This window comes from Lytechinus variegatus, chromosome 7, assembly GCF_018143015.1.
Source record: "Lytechinus variegatus isolate NC3 chromosome 7, Lvar_3.0, whole genome shotgun sequence".
Lineage (NCBI taxonomy): Eukaryota > Metazoa > Echinodermata > Echinoidea > Temnopleuroida > Toxopneustidae > Lytechinus > Lytechinus variegatus.
In genome coordinates, this window is record NC_054746.1 from 19797485 (window position 1) to 19825210 (window position 27726).

Here is a 27726-nt window from a genome sequence, read left to right on the forward strand (position 1 = left end):
TTACCTTGCCCTCTTCCGCCTTCCTTTTCATCCGATTCTCCTCCTTACCGTTCCTCCTTTCTCTCCCCACTACCATCGTATGAAGATGTGAAGTCATTGCCCCGAGTCCGAGATGATGGATCCTACGTTCGTTAAAGTTTCGCTCAATCTGTGTATGCAGAGTGTAAAAAAAACATAATACGACCCATGTGGTTATGACTAAATTGACAATAGTTAATGCTGCAACAATTATAATTGGATGGATTTTTTTCCCTTGAATTTGGCACGTATAAAATCAGAGGTTGATTTAGCGAACGTATTGGCTCTTCTTATCCATGATACACAGCAAAAACTGTGGTGTTAACCGGTGTACGTAGAGGACCACACCAATTATTGTACACCGGTGTTAAATTGGTGGTGTTAGTTTTACACCTACAGGTGTTATTACAACACCTATGGTTGTTACATTTACACTCTTTGGTGTTATGTTCAATCTCTAGTGTTTTATTTTAACACCTCAGGGTGTGGTCCTCTATTAACACCACTTGGTGTCAGTTTTAACACCACAGTTTTTACAGTGTATAAAATGAATAGGTATTAACTTATTATCATACAATTATCATTTCTTATTTTCTTTTTAGCTGTGTACCCCTTGAACCATATTGACAAGTCAAATATATTTTCCCATGTAGTAAGGAGATTCTGCATGGAGTGTGTTGAGAGATGATGCTCACTCTTTCCATTTTCGATCAACGTTGCCAATTTGAGCCGTTGAGGATCGCATTAAAAATTAAATTGATACATTTAAACTGATATATATTTGTCGTTTTGTATTCGAATATATAAAATTTGTGTTATTAATGTTATGCAATTGACTGTCCCTGTTTTCACATTTCGTATAAGAGCAGGTTTCCTTCCATTTCATCATAAAAAGCAAAGCTTAAAACGAATTTAGATGCCAACCGAAAAATTTCAATACTTAGATTATGCTAAGGATCCATAAGAAAGCGTCGTGCTTAGGAATGACAGATGCCATCCTGATAATTTGAATACTAAACTTATGCTAAGGTTCTAAGAGCGTCATGCGTTTGAATTTCAGACGCCATCCTAATGATTTGAATGCTAAACTTCCGCTAAAACCGTCGTGCTCTTCGATCGGGATATCGAATCAAAGCGCATCCCATGGGTTAATTAGACATTTCTTCAGTACTCAGTAGAGATCTCCATCTCTCATCACTCCTATAAAGAGCTTTCCTTGGCGTGTTTAAATCAAACAATTCTGACTCTTCGTCTGTCAGCAGTCCTAACCAAATGTTCATCTCTCTGTTTAGTCTAACACATTCATGTCTTATCGCAAAACAATGGCAGTATAGATGAATGCCAAGTTAATGCATCCGCCTCGGCAATCTCCTATAAGCACACGCATGTACGATGATCCAAGATGTTATACGTGACTGTGTGGCCTAGTGTCTGATCACATACCATAACTAAATGTCACTAGGCTAAATAGTTGACTCTAAAAAAATATCTGATTATTCACGTAGATATTGGTTATTTGAAAAAAAAAAGAAGTACAATGGACTAAAAATTTTGATCAAAATTATCATCACTGCAACTCGTTGCTAAATGACGTACAATCATTTAAATATATTGTCTAACCAAAGTTGGTTAAACAAAAAAAAAAGTAAAAAATGAATGACTGTTTCACTGTCTGCCCCAAAATTTTTAAAAGATATCAGACATTTTCTCATTAAAACAAAACATAGATAAGCTAATATAATTGCACATATCACAGTCGGGATAAGCAATTCCCATAGAATTACTTTACATTACCCTATTTTATCAATCATACGTAACACAAATCAAAAGCAGAGGCTTCGTTGTTAACATTTATATAAGTAATACTACGCACTTTCGTTATGTCATCTGTTAGATGGGTAGTCATAATGGGTTGTTTCCATCAAAATGAAGAGCCTCGTTTTAATCCCTTTTCTCGTTCAATTTTATTGTCACCTTTCTTGTAAAAGTAGGTCAACAATTTCTAAATACGAGATCGTAAATCACAAATCGGTCTCTCCTTTCTTTATTCTACAATTCATTTCACGTCATGTGATTTCCTTTTTCCCACTTATGAGCCAAAAAGTCACTTCGGCCAACCGCGGGAAAACTTGAATCACTCGGAAAATGAAATTATGATGTAATTGCATGTCCTTGAAGAAGAAAAGGGCGCAAATTTTCCATTTCAGGAAAATGGAATCGACTTCAATTGAGTTAAACAAAGAGCATGTGAAGGAGGAGGTTGGGAATGTTATATAAAATTCATATTTATAGTCGTGCTTTTAGGGTAGTCGCTGTTGACTTACCCTCGACAATGGTTGAGAATCTTCAGGGATATTTTTATCTTGCAGTTCTTACAGCAGCTTTCTTTTCTGTCTTGTGTTTCTTTATTACCAATCTATCAAGGGCCTATACAAAAACCTTTTTTTCATTTTCATCTTGAAAAACTAAATCAACCCCGACTTTTATAAGTGATAATGCAGTTTTCAATTAATTTTCTATCGATAACTAATGTTTTCAATCATGAGAATGTAATTTATTATTATGTAATATATTACACTTTTATTCATCTTTTCATCAACCTCTCCTTTCGTTGCTTTTGTTTTTCTTCCTTCCTATTCTTGGTCCTGTTCTAATCTTCTTGCATGCTATTGCTGTTGTTGTTGTTCTTCTTCTTCTTTTCTACTTCTCTTTCTAAGACAGTAAAAAGAGACAAAATTTGCTCACAATTTACGACAGCAGAACAAATTTGAATCTCCAAACTACAATGTGTAGATACAAAGAGTGGTTAAAAAAGACCATGACAATATATTAACGATGTCATTCTACTTTGAGAACGGGTCGATGGTTAAGTTGAGGTGCGATTGCTCCACTTCTATTTCGCAAGTGAGCTCCCCCATGAATACCTCAATAGAATTTATTCTTAACACTAGGTCAAGCGGCACATGTTCCGACATTATATTTATGCTGAAAATCAGGGCAGGAAAAAGAAGAGAGAATTAAAGAGAGAGGGGAAGAGAGATAGAGACAGGGGGAGAGGAAGAGAGAGTGGATAGAGGAAAAGAAAGCGGGGGACAGAACCAAAAAAAAAAAATACAAACGACAGAGCGAAGAGAGGAGATAAAACGCAGCTCCATAGGAGGGTGAAATAAAGAAGAGATACCCATGAATTGAAATTTCGATTTTTCGAAGGAGCTCTTTCCTGCGTTACCATGGAAACGAGGAGAAGTCCCTTTCTGGAACATTTAATTGCTGGAGGCATTTGAGCCGAAGGAGATCGTTACCCCTATTGCAAAAGGCTTGCATTATCGCTGGAGTACGGTGATCGCTTTATGGTGTACTTCTTGCTATATGAGGGTACCTTCGTTAAAGATCGAATCCATCTGTTATACTTCAATCCCGCAATACATTTCAAGCAAATTATACCGAAATATTCGAAATGTTACTATAAGCAGCTTCACACTACAAACCTGAAAAATCTTTTTGGGGAGGGGTGGGGTTGATTAGTTAAATTTGTAAAGAGACTTTTTTTTCGCAAATGTTCATGGATGAAAAGTGCACGCCAAATTATTTATGGAGTGTTGTATAACACACTTAGTTAGATATCTGAAAACGATACGATGTTGTAGTTGTTTTTTTATAGATTCCCTCATTCTTGTTGGCTTACTTGAATAAATCGAAATGATTTGAAAGAATGTGACTATTCTTAGATTGGCAACAAGAAAGACATATAACTTTTAGAACCCCAATGAGGGACCTGGTAATAAGAATTATGCCTAAAAAAGGCAACTAACATATTAAATGATATTGATTTGAACCCACAACACAGGACCCCCATTTTATGAATAACTTTTCTACCAACGGGACTTACATCTCTTCTAACATCTCATAAATTGGAAAAAAAAAATATCCATGAAGGGTATCATGCGTTTAGGAATACACGAATAGCATAATAAAGATAGAGACTCCACCTTTGAGATAGCTGGGCATCATTAGAATGATTTATATTTGGTACGTGAAAATACTTGAGAGGAATTGAAGCCCTCCGAACCAATCTTCGCTCTCATTCTCCTCTATAAATCAGCGGTACAGATCGGATATCAATTATGTTTCAGTCTCGTTGACATAATGTGTCACATTCTGATTCAACTACAATAGATTTTAGCGAACTTGGGTTTGGTAAATAGCTAGGCTCTTTACGACTTAATATAAGAACGAAGGGTGCATTAAAGAACTCTATAGTTTGTAGGAGTAGAAGTAGCAAAAGTAAAATGCTAGTAGTAGTAGTAGTAGTAGTATAGTAGTAGTAGTAGGAGTAGTAGTAGTAGTATAGTAGTAGTGGTAGTAGTAGAGTAGTAGTAGTAGTAGTAGTAGTAGTAGTAGTAGTAGTAGTAGTAGTAGTAGTAGTAGTAGAAGTAGTAGTAGTAGTAGTAGTAGTAGTAGTAGTAGTAGTAGTAGTAGTAGTAGTAGTAGTAGTAGTAGTAGTAGTAGTAGTAGTAGTAGTAGTAGTAGTAGTAGAAGTAGTAGTAGTAGAATTGTTGTTGTTGTAATATCATTAGAAGCTGCAGCAGTATAGAGTAGGAGCAGCAAATGCAATGTTAGTATCATAGAAACGTCAGTAGTACGTCTAAAGTACCTTGAAGGGATGATCCGGGCTGAAAATATTCATGTCTAAATAAATGGAGTAAAAATCACTGGTCATAATGCTGATAATTTGATCAAATTCTGATGACAAACAGCGAAGTTATGGCATTTTAAATATTTGCATTATTCCGGTGAAATGTCTTCATGAATATTCAATGAGCAAACTTATGATGTCGTATCCCCATTTAATCTTTTGTTTGTTTTAATGTATGAAATTAGGTTTATTCAAATATGTTCCTTCAATAACCAACAATATTGGAATAACAACTGATGAAGTGCATTAGATATTCATCGCTGCAACTTATTTCACTACAAGAGAGACATATCATTCACATATTTATGAAAAATGAAACAATTATGATTTCATGTAATAACATAAAAAACAGGGAAGTGGGGATGTGACATCATCAGCCTATTTTATGAATATTCATGACAACGTGCATATAACTGTTTTCACAATTTCTAAACTTCAAAATTCATTAACTTCGCTATTTGTCACAGATTTTGATGACATTTTCAGTATTTTGCTCTGTGAATTTTCCTCTATTTATTTAGATATATTTTCAGTCCGGAGTAACCCTCTGATAAGCAAAACGTCAGAATCCACATCACTAAGCCCCTCCCCCTATCATCCTTCACCTTCCTCAATATCCTAGTACATATACCTCACGTCCTATGGCTTACTTGCTTGTTATGCAGTCTCTCTTTCTCTCCCTCCCCCTCTCAGTTCCACTGCCCCCCCCCCCTCTCTGTCTGTCTGTCTCTCCCTCTCTCTTGGCTAGGTAAAATTATAAACGTCATACTTCCTTCGAAATAACAAGGGACATGATTGTGACGAGAAGGCTTCTAAACAAGAGTCAGTATCCACGCCCCCATTTATGCCCCTCCCCTCCCTGATGCCTGGTCTCCCGCCTTTTTTCATTATATCAAAATTCTTCATAAAATATACTCTACTAACAAATTTGAAGGAGCTGGTGTTCTTGGTTATAAAAATAGAAAAATAAGATTAAAAAAGAATAAAACAAAAAACAGGTCAATCAAATATCTTTTTCCATTCATAAAATTCTACCCTAAAGCCATTAACTCTGGAAATTCTTAATCTTGTATCAAAGGATAAAACCAATCGATTCAGGAATTAAATACGTGAATGGGCAAAGGTGACACGACATACGCTCTGGGCTTAATATCTCAGAGGGCCTAGGATTACAGAAAGGATTGTAATCGAGTTTTTGGTTCAGAATAATGTAAAGATTATGATTGAGGTTTATTTAGTTTTGGAGGTTAGGTTTTTGGGATTCGGCTTGACGTGCAAATTCTCCGTCAGAGCAATTGTCGCAGGAGCAACTGTCATGGAACCTGGGGGCATCGCCTAAGATGGGAACGCTGGTAAACCTGACACTATACAGGTGAGGAGGCGTGCACAATACAGAAAAAATATTCTTGTTCAGAGAGGAAAAGAAGTCTCTACGAAATGTATCTTAACACCTGTTTCCACTAAACCGAATTTGAGTGACACAGAGCATCCAGTATAACTTGAACGCTTGTCAAAAACGTAGGAGAAGAATAAAGAAAGGGAAAATGCTTCTTGACTATAGCGGTGGAACGAATACATGTGGGTAATGTAATCTTACTGCTATAGTAGTATCCTTTACCAGAAACAGTTTGGACGTTACCCTTTTAATTATCCGATGATTACACAATGTTTAAATTACAGTTTAGAAAATGAAAACTCTCTCCCAAAACTTTTTTTATAATCTTTTCAAGAGAAAGTTGGGGTAACATTTAAAATATCAGGAAAACCAATCCAAATCAAGCGCTATTCAGTCGGAGATGATAAAATCATTCATTTTATAATCTTCATTTATTTATGTTCCTCGGCTATTAGGGTTCCAAGCTTTTAAAGAAAACAAAATTTCCCGATTTTTCCCTCGTGAAGTTTAAAATTTCCCTGATATTAATACTTAAACCCATTCCCAAACAGTTTCGCATGTTTTCTAAGTAATTGCAGTGAATTACATGTAGTTTAGTATAAGAACAATAATGTAAAACTAATTAGTACCGCAATAATCAGTCATTCAATGGATGTTGTTTTGATATACAACAAAATATAACAGAGTCTGACTGAATACCGCGCTTTCGACTTTTGGGCCGATCAAAATTTCCTGATTTTTTCCTCATTTGAGGCATTTTCCCCCGATTTGAGGTATTGTCAATGAAATTCTTTGATTTTTCCCTGACTGCAAAAAAAATGAAAGAATTTTCCCTGATTTCCCTTATGGGCTGGGAAATGTGGCTATCCATCTTTACATAATAAAGGCACAAATATAATGAATTAAGCACACAGGTTTCAACAATGTTACCGTTACTTCAGATCTTCAGAAGAATGTTCTTTCATCTCAACAAGCCTTTTCCCGCCATTTATTTGCTGATTTCCATTAAAAAAATGTAGAGGACTTCGTCTTCACTCAAAGTCTGCTTAATTACAGGTAAGGATTGGGTCACTTTAGAATTGCCTCTGACCCGTTTCCTTTGATACCCATCTCGCTTGATCAATACATTAAGTTACCTCTCGCAAAGAATAGTTGGGCAATATAAATTATCTCTAAAGTGACCCATCAGAGAAGTAATCAATCCAATTCAAGTTAACGAAGGAACTGGAAAGGTAAATAAACATGAACTACTTTATCTTGCTTTTCCTACATTCGATTTTACCTTAGGCTTTTGTTCATGATGTCTGTCTTTAATCCCGGAGGCCTCTCTGTCTCATTTGTCTTTCTTTCTGTCTTTTTTTCTCTCTATTCTCTCTTACTCACAATCCCCCGCTCTATCCTCTCTCTGTCTTTCCCCACCTTCTCTTTATAAACCACCCTATTTATATTCACCCACCCTCTTTATCATTAACAAGCACGCACAAACATTTTACTTTTCCATTTCGTAATTTTCCCGTTTTTAGATTTACGTTAGTGATAATCAAAACTTTTGGCATATCGTTATTTTGTCACTCCAAAAAATAACTTTTCAACAAAAAATGTTCCTCAGAAAATGGGTTGATGAAGAAAAAAGTCACGATAATTTCGTTAAATTGAAAAGTCTCCATCGTGAAGCATGAATAAATTAATGGAAAATGTAAATCATCTATTTTAATCAACAAAGTACTTTGATTAATGCGCTCAGTAATCAGTATATTGTGCCAAGCGATACAAAAGTGATATACCATGGTTGTCGGAGGAGAATGTAATTGTGGTCGTCTTGTCTGTGAAAGTAAAAAAAAAAAGAAAATCGGTCTGACTAATAGAATGTGGTATATCCGGGTTGAGATTAATCTGATTAAAATGTTTCAATATTCGACATGCAGTACATTTTTAAAAGAGGAATATAGCACTATTTTTTTTATTTATACAGTATATTTATTTATTAGCCATTCATTCATCCATTTACTCATTTATTAATTAATTTAGTTAGTTATTTATTCATTTATTTAACAACTCATTTGTTTATTCATCTTGTTTGTTTAAAATCACAAAATTGTTTGATAAACAGTTTTTTACCCATAATTTTCGATTAATATGTAAACAGGGAAAAATGATCAGCATCATATTGACAGGGAATTCTCTGCACACTATTCAAACGACATCTCTATCCACCTCGGATCAATTATATACCTGTAACTGCACCTTGTTGCACCCTCTATCCATTCATGGATGTTTTTCTCTCTTAATTATATTCTCCTGCTGAACTGCACAGACTTAGTGCATTCAACAACAGGGAGATGTTAATGAGATTGCAGAAAGAAAATCTGGTATGCTACATTATTTCTCCATCAATGCCAAATAGTACTTTATTTCCATCAGGAGAGAAACAAACACTATGGGAAAATTGGCGTCGGGAACTGGGTCGCCCCTTTGTGCGCTTTCTCCCTTAAATATTAAACCATTTTTGTTGATATATGACTCTAGTCGAAACGAGATATTTTCTGCCGTCCATTCATTATGATTGAACGCACTACAGAGCAGGGAAAAGTACATTGAGGAAGGTGGCAGCACTTCAAATGATTGAGGGGGGGGGTAAGGTCACCCCTTTTGGGGGAGGAAGAGGTGAGGAAAATGGACATCATTAAGTACCAATAATTTGTATAGGGGTTAATGGGAAGATGGTAGCCGAGTTGGCGGTCGGTACCACCAGCGAAAGTAGAACATGGAATTTGAGAAAATTAAACCACGGCTAAATTTGATGACAGAACGGGAGAAGAGTTGGCCATGGCATGATGGGGTGTTAGCATTTTCGACATTACATGCATTATGAGATTTGATAGCATGGTAGTACGAGTATAGTAATAGAAGTAGTAGTCGTAGTAGTATTAGTAGTAGAATAAAAAATAGTAGACGTACTAGTGATGTAAGAAGTAAGAATAATGGCAGAAGTAGTAGTATAGTAGTAGAAGTAGTAGTAGCAGTAGTAGTAGTAATAGTAGTGGTGCTGCTATTGGTCGTGGTGGTGGTAGACGTCATCGTCATCATATATATATATATATATATAGTAATAGCAGCAGCAGAAGAAAATAAGCAATGGAATTATCTCAACGAAATCCTTACATCGGCACTGATTATCAAGAATTCAAAACCACTTTCCAATACCCAAATCCTCATTAATGACTTCAATGTTTGTTCCATGAGGGGAAAAGAAGTAATGATAGAAGTCAAATGTCATGTGGTCCCTAATGATACCACGCATGCCTATGGTGTGAAATCTATGATCATTTATACGCATTACGGAGGTGTATGACGTTCCATTCAGTGATATTTTTATTTGTTGGTCACGTGGGTTGCCCAGCCACAAAGTGTATTGAACCTTCTGGATTAGTGCTTAATGCTTCACCCAAAATCGAACAATTATGATAATCTACAAGGAAAAAGAGTTCCTCCTGAAGATTCAAGCGCTTCTTTGATTGAAATGTGGTCTTGTAATCCAAAGGCCAGTATTCAAACCTTAGTCAATACCCTAGCAGCCTTTCATATTAATCTACATTAGATGAGAAACAGACATTGGCATCGGTTATGCCGAACTGTTTTATCCTATTGCGCGCTTTCTACTGTAGATGTGAAGTCATTCTTATTTCGCATTGCTAGTACTCGAGTTGAAAGATCATATTCTGAAGTTCATTATACCGGTAGTACTATTACAACTTATACTTCTATTGCTCAATCCCAACTATTTTCAGTGACGTGATCATTTATGTTTTTTAGACATATCACTCTAAGGTAATCGTCGTCATAATTTCTAATGTTACATATTCCAAGAAGAGAGTACATCTAGATCATCATATCAATATCGTGTTACGGGATCAACCATTTTTTTTCGCTGTTGTTGTTGCCGCCGTGATGGAAGATGTTGAAACATTCATTACACATTACACTTGTCTGCTTGCCAAGGTCCCTCAAGGGCACATTTGGAACACTGCCCATGCAGACTCGGCAGGCACATCCGTTTAATCCATAAGGTCGTACTGCGTATGGCATTCAAGCCAGGTGGGTTCAAAACGTTATGCAGTAGACATATCGATATAAACTCGCACTAAAATGCAAGCACATCCTTCCGCCTCAGCACATGAGATTTAAAGGAACAGGTTCAGCTTTGATAAACAACCAGCCTGAAGAGTGTATGTCCAATATGTTTATTTGGTAACATAATAGCGCAAAGCTGACTGCAAACCTCTTAGATACAAAGTGTGAAGAAGATTCTTAAAGAATATGATTTCCGGTTAAGACGGATTGCAGAACAGGTTGTTCAGTATCATTGGACTATACAAAATTAGTTACAATGAGAGACATACAATTAAAGAGACGAAGTTCTTACTACATATCTCTACATTAAAATATGTAATTACCGATACAAATTTGGTTTCTAAATGTGCATATTTTTTTAGCATTGGTTGCATCCCATATATCTTTCACTGACCTGTATACAGATAGGTGATTTCTTTACGTAAATCATCTGCGATACCATGTTCTCATCACTATTAATATCAACAAATCACTTCTTTTCTTGTCATGTGGCCAAAGGACGACAGAGACAACTGATTCGTAAAAGCGAAAAATGCTAATTCGTCATTCCAACAGTTGCTCTTCTTCATTTGTAACAGTTGAAAGAAAATGCAATGTCAGAGCTCTGGCTGAACGCAATTATTCCCATTATAGAGGGATCTGATTATTCAAGATAAGCACTTTCTCTTTGATGTGATTTGGGACACGACACACTTTCAGGTGCAATAAAATGCAATCGCCTGTCGGCTACGATTTATCATTCAGAGAAATAAGGGCGGATAGGCCGCAGAGGAAGGAAGTATTCCATAATCGCAAATGATTTTCATTTATGCCTTTGGTTCTACCGCTTAAGAAGTTATAGCCGTTATTATATCAGTAATGATTAGAGACGCATCATAAATCGTTTTTACCGCCATTTTACCTTCAGCCATTATCGCTAATCATCGGTCAGCAATGATCACGTGGCTATAAAGATTTCCCAAGAACCGTTTAGTCTTTGATCCCATTTCAGGAGCTATATCACTTTTATATCTTTGAATTAGAGTTTTCAAATTTAATTTTTCAAAAGATCTATGTGAGCCGGACACTTTCGGGAGCCTTTTCAACAAAGGGTCCCTTAACACAAAGGTTAGCGATTAATCGTACACTCCATTTTACTATATTAATTGGGAAGAATGGCTAATGAAAGAGAACACTTTGCCAATGGATGCTAAAGTGTTGCAACGGGTTTGGTGGTAGTGATGGCAATGTTAGAGTGAAATCCTGAATGCTTCACCTTTAAAAAAAATCCACTCATTTTGAAGATGTAGACAACATTCTAAGCAGCTGCGCAGTCCCGTAAACACATGTAAATGCCAGCGAGCAAAGGCGTATGATGTGATTTTGATGGAGTATGGAGTCTGTTTTGCCAGTCATGTAGTCGTTAGAATGGTTTAGGGGGCAATAAAGGAGGCTCAACAGATTTTGGCGGAACAGAATTCCTAGACACCTACACCTTAATAGAGCCATCGCCTATATACGAAACACCTTTTTTATGTGTCGTTTAATGGTAAAATGTGCCCCGAGAAAATTAGGACATGTTTGATCGTTTAGATTATATTAGAAAATTAGGTACCCCCTTTCTCGGAGACGTTTTATCATCATTCAAATTGAAAGTCAAGGTCAGGAATTTACTCATTGCTAGTATATTGAATTCAAAACGATTGGCAAAAATAAAATGCATCTTTAGAATAAGGGCAAGAAAATCGTTAAAAGGGGGCGAATTTATCGAGCACAATAGGATATGGATGAAACCTGCTGTTTAATTAAATATGACAATATTATTTAAAGTATAAATCATATTTTCTTTCGATACAGTTTCGAGATGTTCTAATAATACATGTAGGCTTACCAAAGCCGAGGAAGGCTTTTATTAGGGTGCTCAGACGATTCAAAGAATCGGTCCTACTGGCTTTATATTACACCTGGATGGTGAGTGGCATCAGGTGCAGATATTTGTGTCTTGTGATTGTACGTCCATACTGCAAAATAAACAAAACAGCAGTGGTGTTAAAATTCACCAGGAGACTTTACAGAGTACCAAACCAAGCATTTGACACCATTGCTAAATTCATGGTGCTATTAAAACACATTCTGCTTGTTGTTTTAAAATCATTTGGTGTTATGTACAAACTCCAGTGTTACACCCGATTGCGCGGTCTTCCCCAAAACACTTGTTACTGAACACCTTGAATCACGGAATTAAAGTGGATGGTTTAGATTTAGAAGACACGACACCATTAGCTTTGCCATTGCACCGTGACACACATTCATAGCAAATATTCATCCCATTGCGTAACCTAATTGGTCGTTTCTGTATACCTGTCCGATCAATAGACGGGCTCTCCCTGCTAATAACACTACCACATCCCAATTCGGTACTACATTAATTCCAAGGGTATAATTAGCAAGGCGTGAATTTGCAAGTCGTCACATACATCGACACACTATAGCATGTGACATTTGCTCCGTTATATGGATCAGGATCAAAGATAAGTAACTCAAGTGAAAACAGATAAGGCTGACTCCTCTTTCCGTGGTATATGTACAATTTTGAAACATTTGTTTTTAATAAAAAAAAAACATTCAGAAATCATTTATCATGAAAAGACCCAGATGTCTCCATATAAGAGCACTTTCCGCCAGATACCCATTACCTCATGCACCTGGCTCAAGTGCATCACAATATCGATAAATGTCTTGCTGGAGTAGGGTTCAAACCTACAACCCCGTAATTTAGATAAGAATCGTACACCATGACGAATGGTTATGCTAAAAAAATATTAGTACAATAAATAATCATCTTTGACACCATAATGAAACGCAAAGTAAGTAAGAACAAGATCATGAGACAGGATTGAGGGATATGAATACGTTAAAGGCGCGGATGGGGTAGAGGAGAGAGGTAGGAAGGAGAGGGATAAAAGGAAAATGAAGAGAGTACTGTATGTAGGCAAAGGCTTCGATTGACTATGTATGTATGTCATTCCTTGAGGACGTTCCTTTCAATTAGCCGAATAATATACCACGCATTTCACTTGTAACTCCGTAATCATTTGTTTTATTGACTAACGAGGGCTCACAAATGAGAGCTTCATTCTAGTAAGCCTTATTCTTGTATTTTCGTCTCCCTCTCTCTTCATAATTCTCATTTCTACGACCTAATCGATTAAACATGCGCCAACCGTGTGCGATCCATGACTGAGTCTTGACGGATTCCCGTGTGTTTTATATCTATCTATCCATTAGGCATCCCATTCAGTGATTAGTTTCTCGATTAATGACTAAGAAAGGTCAGACTGCGTATTGGTTTCCTAAATGAATTGTCTTCGTCAAGCAAACGGGAGTTCATTTACGACGTTCCCGTTCTCGCTCCGTGGTTAACGAATGCCGACAGTCAAATATAAATTGATCGATATATTGCATACAGGGTCATGTTTTTGCATAAATTGATATGGAACAAATTTATGGATTGACAGGAATCTCAAGTCTCACAAAGTCCTTCGGCAATCTTAAAATACTTTGCTAAACTATTACATTCTGCATTTTATTACAGAGTGCACCAATGTCACTTAACGCGATTCGTAATTCATGATACATTAAAAAAATAATAACGAATATTTTGCACTTAGCAATTACTTTCATCACATTTTTTTTAAGAAAGTGACTATAATACCTTAGATGCAAATATCATATACATTCAATCATTTTTCAGATGAATTAATTGAAATAATGTAATCGATATGAATGATACTTCTAAAGACGATAAAATCGGTGAACTGGTTTTAATGAAACAATGACGCAAGCCTTATTCATGTAATAGAAATAGATGGTCATGTTGATGAATGAATGAAGTGAAAATGTAATATACATGTAGAAAAAAACTACAGATGAATGAAATATAAATGGGCCTACTAATTACAGTTTTCTAGCGTTCGATGGATGCTCACAAATAAAGATGCCACCTAAGAGGCTGGGAAAAGATATATCTATGGGCCAAGGGGGGGCGTCAAGACGAACCACAACTGACGTTTTTTTTCTCAATCAAATTATAGAGATATCGTATTCTTTCCCTGTCTCCTCTTTCATCTTAAATGTCACTACTTGAAAAAAAATCATAGGGGTAGTCGCCCCTGGCCCTCTTCTGTGACGCAACCCATCTCTTCTGTTAAGGATACATCCCGAGGTAACACACCTTCACCCCCCCCCCCCCCACACACACACACACACATCTTCTCGATGTAGAGCCAATCATTTTCCTCCTGCTCTTTCCTCTGTTCATTATGTTTAAATAGGGGTATGTTTCATGTTTGTCATGTGCAGCTCCGCCAATTCATCTGAACTCGACGTCAACTCAACACGACGTCATTCTTTCACATCATCTTATATTTCTTGATCTTCTTTCCACCGCTTTCGACATCTCAAATTCCACCAACATCCATTCTTCATCATCAACGCCGTGCAGATTTACCTCTAAACTCCAGGCCCGCTTCCACCATTGCCTAGATTCCATCATATCAACTCAAATAGATTTTCTGTGGGTTTCCCTCCTGTACATGCACTTAGCTCAAACAAACAATTCTCGGCGCGAGAATGTGCCGCAATTCCACCCTTTGAGGTAATGAGAGCCCTACTTCAAGCAGTGTGATGAATCGCCAATGTCACTTCATAATCAAATGATACTTTATTTCTCCATCTTATCAATTTATGTCTCCGCTCAACCGTCAATCACAATTCGTAGAAATAGACAATAGTGTTTGGGCGATATAGGGAACATTGGAAGCCGTAATTTATCAGAAAATAGGCATCCCGGATAGGTAAATTCTTGCACTTTGTGCGGGGGCAGTGACCAAGAAAATGCAGATTTCAGTTTTGATTCATAAGAAGCTGGTCTTCTGGGAAATTTCCAACTTGAGGCAAAATATTATTGATTGCAATGTTTTCTTTCAAAATATATCATAACACTCATGGGTCGCGTGGCTTACATTCATGCAACTTGTCAGAAGAGGCCGGTGGCTGTTTGTACAACGCGTATAGGTCTACGCGAAATACTGAGAAGAAAATGTCACGATAATTTTTACCCAACTTCCGTCATACTTTAATTAAAGTAAATATTTCTATCATACGAAAGCGAAATTTGCTCAAGCAGCCACTAATGTATACATGCAGATAGCAATTCAAACTAAATTTTAGATCTCAACTAAAATGCATATTTTTCTCCATTTAAAAGTAGACTTTTGAGGTACGAAAAAAAATGACGACTCTTTAGCGTGTGAGTATGTAAGCATATAAGACGCTTTTAAGCCTGATCCTTCATATTGAATGCAAGTTACAGAATCATTTTAAGAAAACATGCAATGGGAAGAAAATGACTAAAGTGTATCATTATCCCAATAGATTCTATCAGTTTTATCTGTGTCTAATTGTCATTGATAAAGCATCATAATGGGGATATGGTACGGCTGTTGATTAGACTTTTGTTAACAAACAAAAAATGCTCATCTAAGGAAAAAAAAACGATCCCCATAGATATTATTTAGTTGAAATGGATTCCAGCAAACAGGAATATCAGTCCAGTAGCGTTGTCTTTGATAAGCTTTGGGTACGCGATTGAGCGTGCACTCAGAGTACTGATTCAAAGCTTAAAAGCGATGATTGCATTCTAAGAAATTTTTTAAAATATAGCTTGCATGCCGTAAAATGAGACAAACATCTACAACTGAAATAAATCATGAGAACAAATGACACACGCAGTACAGTTTTACAATAGGTGTGAAAACACGATCTCTTTTCCTAAATTGGAAAAAACAGAATAATTTGATAATGCCTGAAAAAAAATTTCAGGTGGATTAAAGATTTATGACAATGCGCTGAAGCTGAGGATTCGATGAGTACCGCCCACAGCGGTATGAATTCAAACTTGAAGTTTCCAATCGTCCTTACCATTTCATTTTTCTTTCTTTATCGCTTCTTAGATTACTTCGTCTTTGTTTCTTTTCATTATATGGTCGCCATTGTCTTTCCGAAGTGCATCATTACGTCAACTTGCATAAGTCTCCATCCATATTTTCTTTTTTCAAACCACCCCAGCCCCTCTCTTCCCCTCTCTGTCAGTATCCGTTCGCCTGTATATCTGTGTTTGCGTGTGTCTCCTCTTTCACTCCCCCCCCCCCTCTTTCTCACATTTTCTTGATCACTCACTCCGCCTTGCATGTCCTCTCCCAAATAGATTCAAAACGAGTATAATAAAACTGATAATCTTTATTTCTCAATCGTTAATTTTAATGGCGCGAATTTTACGAATCTATCAGCAGAAAAAAAGTAGAAAAGAGAAGAAAGGTGATATAACGAGCCTCAATTGTACATCGATTTTTCGTTCAAATATCCACTTGAGATGAGCCTCTGAAATGATATAATGCTTCAGATCGAGTTGAATATAAGAACGATATAAATTTATTGAAATACCCTCAATGCAATTTTGCTGACTATATACATGTATATCTACTCCGCCCACACATTGCATGGTGATCATAGAAATGCGCTTCTCCTTATTTATAATACAATTTTGTTGTTATTGCTGCTCAGCCCATTAAAGGATTAATCCAGACTGATGTATAATGGAACCTTGCATCTCCACGTATAATTTTTACACTAATGATAGGATCTTTTTTAGTAATGCACTCAAATGCGATTGCCTCTGTAAACATAAAAACATGATGTTCTATAGGGAAACATTTTTTTACAGAAAAATATCATTATCATTCTGTAAATTTTTATGACATGAAATTTTCTCTAATTTTACATGTTTATTTTTTTAGGGGGCGAATGCTTTATAGTAGAGGAAATTCAAATTATCTCTAATTTTACACATTTCATGTACACAGTGCTTGCATGTGTTCTCGAAACTCTGCTGATAGAATTTCAAGCGGCAAAAAAAAATATTCGGATCTTTGGCCAGGGTAATCCGAGCTGCTTATTATTTAAAAAGATATTTGTGAATTCGCCATAAGGGTAAAAAGCGACTGGGAGTTTTTCCGGCAAGCATGGTCTCTGACCGTCGGCTTTGAATAATGGTAAAATATGATATGTGAAATGTATTTAAAAAAGGGTGGGTTGCAAAGGGACTTCTTTGTTGCAGCCAATATGCCTATATAGTAGTTTTATCGACATGCCATGATTTAAATGAAATAAAAAGAGGGGGTGGCAGAGAGATAAAGTGGGGGAATTGGGAGAAACAGCAGATGACAAAGCTAAGATTGTTTCTTTATCTCGAAATGACATCGCCAAGAAACCAATAATGTTGCCATGTTTGAAAAAGCGTGCATGGTCAGTAAAGAAGTAACGGTAACAAAGCGGTCTATGACCTTTACTGAATTGTCTTTGCCTTTCTAATGAGACCCAAGGCAATAACAGTCCTAGCATGCAAAAATTACATGGTATTACTTTCGACGAATACGTGCATTGTCAGCACCCGATCCTCAGAATTGCAAACCATTCTGGCGAAATCAGAACCTCGGTCATATGCAAAAGCCAACTCATTAGCGACAATTAGCAAAGTCTTTATAGTCATGGTGAATATATATGTGCGCCAGTTTTCACAAGCATCAATAACAATTTATAGCATCACTAACAAAATACATTCCGGCTATTATGAACATTTAGGACCCTTATTGAACTACAAGTATTGGCCAATGTGGTAATTGTCGTCAGAGGGCAAGACAAGTTGCTCTTGGAACCTTCATTAGAATTGCACCTCTGAAATCGTTGTGACACTGTTGTGTCTCACTGTTATTTGTGTTTCCATTATGCTTGCTCCATTTGCAACATATCACACACAACTCATACAATTTATATTAATACAAACTTTTACCAAATCATGACAAATCCATGATTGAAGAAGCTTTTGCCTGCAGACCAAAATTTTAGTAGAAATCTCTATTACCAAACTGTTACAGCATTTTTTTTTATTTATTCCTTTTTTTTTTGGGGGGGTTGTACCCTTTTATAGTAGTGTTTAAAGATAATTCATCTCATTATGTGCAACACGATGACGATGTATTCTATTCTATGTTGGAAATATAAATGAATAAAATAAAATGTAGTGAATGAAATTGGGATTTATTCTGTGTGTTCTAAAGCGTCATCTCTAGGATATTTCTTGACGGCCCAATCTTGGGACTATTGCCAACTCTCGATTGTCTCTGGGCAAGGATAGTATTGACGTGTGATAAGAAGTATCTCATTGGCTAAGTAGACGAATAGATTTGGGTGTCCTTTTTTTTTACTACAACCTCAGCAGATTATAGACGATTACGTTTTACATTGTGGGTAACTCGGTGTATTTTCATCAAATCTAAGATTAAAGAAAACCTCTTTATACTCGTTTGTTTCTTCCTTTAAAAAAAAACATAGTGATATGATTATCTTTGCTATCTTATGACCTTCAAACTCGTCTTAATCGTTTTACAACAAGCACGATGAGCGGATGTCTGCAGGCATGGATTGCATGACAGAAACATAACACAGACTTACTACGTGCGCCTAACGTGTTAGATGTAAACGAACACGTAGATGAGATTCCTTGATAAGTTTAACGATCAAAGGGAAAACCAAAAAACTTCTAAACCGACCTTTTTTTCCCTATCTGCTAATCAAAATACACCCATGACACTTAATCTCTGGGAAACGTTCATACAATTTGGTTAATCTTGAAGAAGACAATTGAATTAATCACGAACATGAATTCCAATAAACAAAATGGAGACTTAACCGAGGACTATTCTTCATAACAGTCATGACAGTAAATAAACTGCTTTTTCGGAACTGATGACAGAAGCTTAGTTTTCAGCGTCAGATTAATTAAAAAAAAAACATCATTCTCATTCCCAACAATAGTTTTCGCTTTCTTTTTTCTCGGGGAAGGAGTCTCTTTTTTATTCTTTTACACTGATCAAAATGGAGGAAAAATATATAATTTTCCCAATTTTTTTAATACATCTGCTCAACCTTTCACAGACTTGTTCCTCTCACGTTTTTGCTTTCATTCCAACCGACTTATTTTGTCAATTAGGTCAATACTCTTTGATGAGGTGAACTGCGGTCACTCTTAAAACAAAGCCTTCAAAAATGCACGTTCATATATAATCTCATTCTAAGCACGTGTTGCAGATTTCGATATTGCTTCATTTATCTTTGAAACGATGCACATGGGTAGTATCACTATAATATGGACATGAATGTATAATGCAGTGCATCCAAAGAAATCGGAAAGAAAACGGGAATGATAAATGTTGTTTTGGTTTATATTTCGTTTTGTTTTAATTTAACTATATGCTTTGACTTGTTTATGATCAAGATTCATGCCTGGGAGAGAATATGGTCAATAAAGCTCCTCGATATTGGTTCACAAACATCGTGTTTTATGGGAGATACTTAACACATCAATTTCTAGATCCTATTCCTATTTCATACGTATCTTTGATTTATTTGGGAAAAATACAAGTGATTTCAATTGATTTCTTCTCATTTCTTTTTATTACCAACAAAACAAAATATATTGCTTTGTTGTACATCACGAGATGAAAAAGCTTATGAAAACAGTATAAATGTTATTACAAAGACAAATGATTATATTACAGACCCTCACCCTCATGTTTAGAAAAGAGGGGTTGATCTATATTAAGCAAAATAATGAGACAAAATACATGATTTATTTTGATTGTTACAAAAATACAAACTTTTTTCATTTCAATATAGTTGGTGAGTTCATACACGTAGTGTTTATTTTTTTTAAACAAAATCTATAAATTCTGTTCAGTGTTCAAAGTAAGCTCCCTAGATGTATTCTTTGACAAGATTTTCTTACCGGCATTGTTTTCCGCTTCAGTAATTAAATCTTCACAGTATGCCTCAGACTCAGGACCTTTGACAATCCTGCATAAGTTCTAAAATCGCTCTCCTGAAACAGAAATGAGATACAATAAAAATAGGAACATGATCAACAGTCAACATCATACTTAAGTGGTATATATATATATATATATATATATATATATATATATATATATATATCTTTTTATATTTTTGATGTGTTCTTTGCCACTCGGTTATTCTAGAATCTAGATTAATGTAACCGGCAAATCGTCCATGTGATTAATATCCACCTGATCTACTGGGAGTTGGTCTGCTTTTCTTGGTGTCTAATATTGCATGGGCTAAACGCATTGGGTCTACGAATCCATTCGGTCTACAACCTAATCTATATATCAAGTCTATTATCCAGAATAATCTAGGAATGGTATACAGAATTTTCAAAGTTTTTTAAAAATGCTTCCGTTCAAACGAAACAAACATTAAACAAGTGGAATGCCTCTGGCCGTCTCACCTGCATCACGCGGTTCAATATAGCAGCAGTGCTGACTTTGAATACTACTCTAACTCGCACAAGATGTTCAGTGATACATGGTTACTCTTATGTCCACTTTTTATGAACTAGACCAATAAACTTACAGAGATATGATGGTTATTCACCAAAAAAACCCAACATGGCCAAAGTTCATTGACCTTACATGACCTTTGACCATGATCATGTGACCTGAAACTCAAACAGGATATTCAGTGATACTTGATTACTCTTATGTACAAGTTTCATGAATCAGATCCATAAACTTTCAAAGTTATGATGGTAATTCAACAGATACACCCAATTCGGCCAAAGTTCATTGACCTTTGACCTTGGTCATGTGACCTGAAATGTGCACAGGATGTTCAGTGATACTTGATTACTCTAATGTCCAAGTTTAATGAACTAGCCCAATAAACTTCCAAAGTTATGATGGTAATTCAACAGATACCCCCGATTCGGCCAAAGTTCATTGACCCTAATGACCTTTGACCTTAATCATGAGACCTGAAACTTGCACAAAATTTTCAGTGATGCTTGATTACTATTATGTCCAAGTTTCATGAATCAGATCCATAAACTTTCAAAGTTATGATGGGAATTCAACAGATATCCCCAATTCGGCCAAAGTTCATTGACCCTAAATGACCTTTGACCTTGGTCATGTGACGTGAAACTCATGCAGGATGTTCAGTGATACTTGATTAACCTTATGTCCAAGTTTCATGAACTAGGTCCATATATTTTCTAAGTTATGATGACATTTCAAAAACTTAACCACAGGTTAAGATTTCGATGTTGATTCCTCCAACATGGTCTAAGTTCATTGACCCTAAATGACCTTTGACCTTGGTCATGTGACATGAAACTCTAATAGGATGTTCAGTAATACTTGATTAACCTTATGGCCAAGTTTCATGAACTAGGTCCATATACTTTCTAAGTTATGATGTCATTTCAAAAACTTAACCTCAGGTTAAGATTTGATGTTGACGCCGCCGCCGCCGTCGCCGCCGCCGCCGCCGCCGCCGTCGCCGCCGCCGTCGGAAAAGCGGCGCCTATAGTCTCACTTTGCTTCGCAGGTGAGACAAAAATGAATTAACAGTTAAATCTCATTTCTTGTAACACATGTCCTATTAAAAGCATTCAGCAAAACTAAGGCTACTCATCACTCATATAATACAAATGCACATATAAAATTCCTATTGGACCAATCATTTTTGTATGAAGTACTAAAACATCTTAAGTTCTTACCACTTTACCTGCATATTTATCACAGAAGAGTGCAAAATGGATGCTAGACCCTCTATCAGATGATATTCTGAGTCTTACATTCTGTGAATCAAAAAAAATTGCTTGCCAGTAAACCCTTTCTAGTTGATGATGAATTCAACCCCCTTCTTCAGCCTCCTTGACCATTTTTAGTTGTGTTAATGGCAATGCGATGTTTGCCAGTCCGTTTCCGTTTCACCGAGACATCAGAGTCTAACATCCAATCTATGAAAGACAGAAAATAGTTCACAATTATTTAGCAGAGTCTATAAAAATTAACCCAGATTTTTTTATATTTGATCAATATTTTTAGCGGTTTCTAAATGACCCAGACATTTCAGGCATTTGAAGTGAGTTTAACAACAGCATTTTCTTGTTGCAATAAGATATACACATTATGCACGCATTGATCGTCTATCATAAATGGAGCAGGGTTTGGGCTACTTTGATAACTGCATTTATTTACAATTAATGATACTCATGGGGAGTCATGTAGATCTATTCATCTTCTGATCCAGATGATGTTTACCGGGAAATGATTAGACATGGGAAAATAAATTGACGTCAGGTTTACCAACACATAGAGGAAACAACATTTTACTGTTAAGGCCTACCACTAGATCTAGATTCCAGATCTAGACCTAGGCCTAACTAATTTAAGGCTGAACTTAGTTTAACAAAGTAAAAATTAGATATTTATTGCTAGTCAGTGAAACAAGGGGTGATTTATGTCCTAATTTGGAATCTATTCTTACTCTTAGCCTACTAACTTGTTAGTTACTTATGTTAGATCTTAGTAAGACTTGTTAGTTAGTCTAAAACTAAAAAAGACAAAGGCTCACAAGTCACAGAGATAGCCTTGTAGACATATCTTAAATTAAAGTGTCCGTCAATATATGAAATCAGTATAAGGCCAAAAGCCTAAGACTTTGGTAGATCTAAGTTAGACTGGAGCGAGATTTAGATCTAGATCTAGACCTAATTATATATAGAGTTCTAGATCTATGTTATGGCTTATGCTAGATCTTAGCACACGTCCTCGTCCTCACGCTGACACGAAACTGAATAGGTGGGACACTATTAGAAATTGAATTTCTGTATTTTAAACTAACGAAAAGAAAATCGCCCTAGAATTTGATAAATTCGTGGTATTACGTATGTTCCCTTTAGATTGGAAGATCATACCTACTTTACGTGTATATCCCGTAGATTCTAAATAAGCAAGATAGTGAGATACAACAAGACACCAATTTAGAGCTTTCGTGCACTTCCGAAGCTCCGATACAGCTTCTTTCACTTCTTTGCTGACTTTGCACAATAAAAGGGCCAAGTCAGTCGAGTCACATTACGTCACGTCGTATATAAGGCAAATGAACTACATGTACTGCATTGCCATTGGGCTTATTTTATTAGAAATAGAACAGGGTGTTTAAAGATATTAATATCAGTAATGTCTAAAATTTAATCAAGTCCTTAAACTGTACATCTAGAAAAAAATATGATATTTTTATCATTTATTTCTTTGCCTCGCCCATGGTGGCAAATGGTGGCAACTGTGAAAGAGAACAAGCTGTTACCTTAACTCATAACAACGTATGGGTATATACCATTCGCTCTGATTTGAAGATCATTGCTTTACGAATGGTAAGAAACTGATTCAAGTGCAAGATGCTATATTTTTTATAACTGGCAGATATACACAAAAATATTGCAAAAGATGGCGAAAATTAAAGATTCCTATTATCATCCCTCCATTTAAAGAACAACCAACTGCCTTACCCTACCCCCCCCCCCCCGGCTTCGTGATTTCGAGAGCCGCTATATTACCACACTCGTTTTTTTTAACAAAATGTAGTCGGTTACCCCCTGTAGGCTGTAAGTTAGAACTAAAATATATATATATAGACCTATTTCTACAAACAAGTGAGAATGATAAAAAAAAAAAATCGAATTTTGCTAGATAGTTGGCAGTAGAATGTGAAATAGTTTCCTTTTTTTAGTAATGACGTAATAAATTAGGGAAAATCTGGGAAATTATAACGAGAACATTGAAAACCAGTAGAATTAATGTTAAGACATCAATTATGTATGATACCACTGAGCTGTAAAGAAGTCAAATCGACTGTGGTTGTGGTTATGGTCAGGGGATCCCTGGCCCACTTCCGAGTTGGGATTTGCTAAGCTTTAGGGGCTGCTCGAGGACCAATAGGGGGCAGCAGGGGGCAAAGGCTGCCCCTTAAGTTTCTTTCAAGTCAAGGAAAAAGTAAAATAGAACATGAAGAACAATTATCATGATTATAAAGAAATTTGTGAAAACAAGATTTTGAGTACTGCAAATAACCCCTGTTTTTCCTGTATCGATGAAAACCATTCACGTTGTCATACCTCCGCTAATAAAAAAAAAACACCGGTACCGCCCCTACTCAGGTCAGTGTATATGATTTTGATCATCACAAAAAGATTATATATTGCCGATGGTAGTCGATTCTCAATCATTTCTTTCAATGTAACTAATAGTACATCGTCTCCATTCCCTGGGGAGCATTCTGTCAAAAACTGTTGCATAAAAAGCATTCACGCATACGATCAGTATGTCAAAATCCTTCACTGTCTCTTCGGTATCAAACTTGACCTCTTAGTGTTATCTCAAGTAATCGGTTGATAAAAGTGAATTTACAACGTGTATTAATACATAAAACACTATACCGGCAATGTAATTAATGGGCACCTTAATTCGTCTGATTGCATTCAAGCACATCCCTTCAATTTTCTAAATCCTAAAAGGACTGGTGGCCATGACCCCCCCCCCCCCTCTCCCGCCTCGCGTGTTACTTCCGATACGCAAGAAGATAGCGCCGCAAAATTTGTGATTTTTTTCTTTAAAATCTCGCACAACTTTTGAGACTAAATTCGCGACATAATTATGGGTAAAGCATCGTGACGTCAAATGACTTTTTACGAGAAAATGTCATGCCGAAAATGGTTTCCTTAAATTTCATTAAAAATTATTTTCTGTTTTGATTGGTCTGTTCAATTAATTTAGGGTCTAATTTATTTTTTAGATAGTCTGTAATAACTTCCATTGAAAAACACTGAAAAACAAAAGAAAAAAAAGAAATGCATCAGAAATTCTGAAAACAAAGAAATACGTAAGAAATTAAATTGGCGTTTTCAATTTTTCTTTGTGGAAACCTTTAATTTAAATTACAGAGATGACTTCAGGAAAAAAATCGAAGTGAAATTGAGTGTTAACTATGCAAATACTATTTTTCACGAGTAAATTTACATATTTTATTCATAACAAATGAAAAAATGAAAAATATTAATATAATTTTATACTGGCTTGTAGGTTACTGGACCTCTAGGAAGAACAGAGCAATTATATCAATGGCTCTGAATAGAGTGATCCATCCGTATATTTTTATGTGCATGTTTATATATTTATAGTTAATATCATATCTTGTGCAATGTGTTTTATTGTGATTTTTATACGGTAAATAAAACCAAACCAATATTATAAAGAATGTGCGTGCCAAATTTCGGCGCGATCGCGTGAACGGCGACCGAGATCAGAAGGAGGGGGCCATTATGTGCCCCCCCCCTCCCGTCCTCAATACAATCTAAAATAGCTCGGTCCTTTTTAGGGTTAAGGGACATTATGTGGCATAGGTTAGGTACATATTGAATGCTTTTAGAGCACGAACGGCTATAAGGTGCCGCATCATCGAATAGAATGTGTAGGGCATGTGTACATAAGGGATACTTAAGATGCGGGACGGTGGTGGGGGAGGGCTTCAGGCAGGCAAGTCCGTTGATGCATTGCGCACTTGATGCTTCAAGATTGTGGGGAGAAAGTGAATTAGATTCCGGCCTCGAGTACTGATCAAACAGAACACCGATGGTTTAAGAAATCGGATCGAATTTCCCGCAGCAAAGACAGCTTTGGCAAGTCTTTCGACTGCCTGCCTGCCTGTCTGTCTGTTGTGCATTTAGACAGAGACGGTGGGAGGGGTCAAAGTTTATTGCTACTTCTGTTGTTACGTCATTGAAAAATTGACATTCATTGACGTTATCCTTAATGTGCAATGTGGACGTGTGAAACGACGACGACCAAAAAGAAATCACAGACAAACATTCGATTAAGTTAACAGAATGATGCAAGAAAAGCAAAATATTATTATTATTGAGTTGATAGACAAGTTTTAAGATTATTTTAAACAAGCGCTTGCTTTTCTGACCTGTAATGGGGGCTTTTTACAACGACAATAGTGCATCTTCCGTGTGATTGCAAATGAATTATTTTTAAACAGTACAAAATAATGATTATGTTTACCAAACACCTGTCCATGTGTTTACAAAAATTAACGCTCTTTCAAATGTTTCAATTTTATCAATATTATTTCCTCCACCCCCGTGAGTAATATAGTTATTTTACAGAGACGTAGGAGCGATACGCAGTGTCGGAGCTTAGGTTGGGATATAATATTGAATTGAATTTATTTTCATACTTCACAAGATAACAAAATAATAACATAATACAAGAAATACATTTGATTACATAGAAAATACAAAGATAATTGCAGTTAATAAAGTGAAATATGATGGTACCTGCATAAAAAGCAGAGCTTGTAATGTCTGCAGGTTCCCTATAATGTGTAATTATGAAGTTCGTAAGGAGATCGGACACTAAAGAAAAATCAGACTACAAAGGAAAAAGCCAAAGATTTGCGCAAAATTACGGGTTAAAGAATTAGAGGAAAAGTGGACAATGTGAAATATAGGAGGGGGATGAGCGAAGAATGAAAAAAACAAACAAACACAGTATACCTTTAAAAAGTTACAAATCAAATACATTATATATATTCAGCCAGTGCGTCTTAACAGTGTCCATAACTGGACAAAAGAAATGATTTAAAGTTTACATTTAAACATACTTAAGGATAAACAGCTAGATATTTCGATTGGAAGATTATTCCAAAGCCTTGGTCCTTCGAATAAAATTGTTCTTTGAGCAAATAACGTACGAGTACGTGGAAGGTGAAATAAAAATGGAAGCGATTGAAAAGATTCTTGAAGAGAGATGATCAGAGAGTATTCGTATGTATATATTCTATAACCCTTTTCACGTGATAAGATTTGCATCGTCTTCAGAAAGACATCCATTGTGCCATCAGAACTATACAGATCTCTAAATCAATTTGAAATATTGTGCGTGCAGTTTAGACGCATGCCGCAACACCCAGTAAGTTACGATCTAAAGAAGATAGCAAGAGGGGATAAGACAGACATTTTATATTATTATGATCATTATTAAATACATTTCTGATTATCAAGGTAAGTTTTTGATAATCAGCATACTATTCGTCATGACCTTATATATATGCAGATTTTTGTTTCGGGGGGGGGGGGCAACTACCCCCTCCCTCTCGCTACATACAACCATGCTAATCGTCATTTTTTTAGCTGTCGTTATTGGTATTATTGTTAGGTTTAACATTTATGTTCCTACTACTATAATCATTATTGCTATGATGACTTATACATTGAACAATCTTGTCAAGGTTGTTTTCACTGTAATCATTTTCTTGATATCATCATCCGATCATCATCATTATCATTTGTTACTTATATCATATTCAACTTGACAGTCAGGTCAGAAACCAAATACCCAAATAATAGTTCAAAATTGATTTAACCGCCTATTCAGCAACCACACAACCGAATTAATCTCGAATTCTCGTTATTTGCCAGTCAATACCTCAAGTTTAGAATTCAAGATTATAAAATCGTATC

At 36.1% G+C, this 27726-nt stretch overlaps 1 long non-coding RNA gene across 3 annotated transcripts; it reads right to left on the reverse strand.

Annotated features, from left to right (window-relative positions):
- LOC121418678 lies at positions 1-23225 on the reverse strand. Of its 3 annotated transcripts, none has more exons than XR_005970498.1 (5): positions 23123-23225; positions 21924-22158; positions 20125-20217; positions 12112-12241; positions 1-148 (listed from the first exon to the last, which is right to left on the reverse strand). It is a non-coding gene; the product is annotated as an uncharacterized LOC121418678 (long non-coding RNA). The 3 variants fall into 3 exon arrangements; XR_005970499.1 differs by having other exon boundaries at positions 23119-23225; XR_005970500.1 differs by lacking the exon at positions 12112-12241.
- Positions 23226-27726: the final 4501 nt, after the last annotated feature.